Source organism: Octopus bimaculoides, chromosome 14 (assembly GCF_001194135.2).
Source record: "Octopus bimaculoides isolate UCB-OBI-ISO-001 chromosome 14, ASM119413v2, whole genome shotgun sequence".
Classification (NCBI taxonomy): domain Eukaryota; kingdom Metazoa; phylum Mollusca; class Cephalopoda; order Octopoda; family Octopodidae; genus Octopus; species Octopus bimaculoides.
The window spans coordinates 10,497,164-10,499,348 of NC_068994.1; positions in this window are offsets into that span (position 1 = coordinate 10,497,164).

Genomic DNA, 2,185 nt, shown 5'->3' on the forward strand with positions numbered 1-2,185 from the left:
TTTGTACCCCCATCATCGCTTGATAACCGATGCTGGTGTGTTTGCGTCCCGTAACTTATCGGTTCGGCAAAAATAGACCGATAGAATAAGTACTAGGCTTACAAAAGAATAAGTCCTGGGGTCGATTTTCTCGACTAAAGGCGGTGCTCCAGCATGGCCACAGTCAAATGACTGAAACAAGTAAAAGAGTAAAAGAGTATACGTGCCATTTCACATACAGTTCTTATGTTATGAATATGGAAAGTTTTGTTGAAAGAACTAAAGTGAGACAGGAGCCAGCCTTTTACAGTCCATTTCATAAGTGCGAGAGTGGAGGCGCAATGGCCCAGTGGTTAGGGCAGCGGACTCGCGGTCATAGGATCACGGTTTCGATTCCCAAACCGGGCGTTGTGAGTGTTTATTGAGCGAAAACACCTAAAGCTCCACGAGGCTCCGGCAGGGGATGGTGGCGAACCCTGCTGTACTCTTCCAACACAACTTTCTCTCGCACTTACTTCCTGTTTCTGTTGTACCTGTGTTTCAAAGGGCCAGCCTTGTTACGCTGTGTCACGCTTAATATCCCCGAGAACTACGTTAAGGGTACACGTGTCTGTGGAGTGCTCAGTCACTTGCACGTTAATTTCACGAGCAGGCTGTTCCGTTGATCGAATCAACTGGAACCCTCGACGTCGTAAACGACAGAGTGCCAACAAACAACAAAAGTGTGAGAAAAGAAGAAAATAATTTAGCTGTGCTTTGCCAAAGCCAAGAAGAATTTCCTTTTTTTGCCCAAGGTAGACGAGGAGACGACCTTGGCAGATATTTTGTGTGAAATATCCTTTATTGGGAGAGGAAGAGCGTATGGTTTCCTAGGTGTTATCTTTAGACACTTAATCAGCGGGACTGAACCTGGAACCATGTGTTTGGGAAGCAAATTTTCTTTACCACACACCCACGCCTACATACATACGCACATATGTATACACACACACACACACACACATATATATATATATTTATATATATAAAGAATAAAAAGTTTTTATTCTTTACAAACAATAAACAATGCTTCAAGCGAACTACAATACTCTCCTATATATATATGCATATATTTGTATATATACGACGGGCTTCTACATAGTTTCCATCTACAAAATTCATTCATAAAGCATCGGTCTGCCTGGAGATATACTAGAAAACACTTGTTTCAGATGCCGAGCTGTGAGACTGAACCCGAAACCACCTGGCTGCAAGCGAGCTTCTTGACCACACAGCCATGCATGCAGCTAAATACAAAAAATATATATATAACGAATAACATAAACATCATGTCGTTTATAAATTATTGAAATTATTATTATATTGTAGTCATAACAGCATAATCACATTGACAATAATAATAATGATATTAATAATTGTTATTAATTTAATCACCGTTGTCGTTTTTGTTTTTGTTTTTGGTTCTGCTTAAACGCTGTTTAAATATTCGTGTTTTTTTGTGTTTATAGCGCAGTACATGTAGCTTGAAGCTACGAAACAGCGTTATAACAACAAGAATAACAACAAAACCAAAGCAGAATAAACACACACAAACACCTAAACACACGCACACGCACTCGCACACACGAAGCGCAGAAATCAACAACAAAACAATCAGTAAAAATGGCGGCAATCTTTTTTGTTTTTTCTTTCTTTCTTTCTGCCCGAAACCAACAGATTTTTCAAAACAGGAATTTACCGCTTCAAGTATTTGAATATTCATATTTTTGACTACTGATGCTGCTGCTTCTGCAGCCGATACATCCGAAGCTGCTTCTATTGCTGGTGGTGGTGGTGGTGGTGGTTTTTGTTTTGCTGTTGTTTATGTGTATACGTGTAGGCGTGTGATTATGCACATATATATATATGTGTGTGTGTGTGTGTGCGTGCGTGTGTGTACACACACATATGTATGTATATATTTGTATAAATGTATGTAAACAAGTATATATATATATATATATATATATGTATGTTTGAATGTATGTATGTATGTACGCATATATATGTGTGTGTGTATACATATATATATATATATATGTGTGTTTGTGTGTGTGTATGTATGTATGTATATATATGTATATATATATGTGTGTGCATATATGTATATATATATACATGTATGTATATATATATATATATATATGTGTGTGTGTGTGTGTGTGTG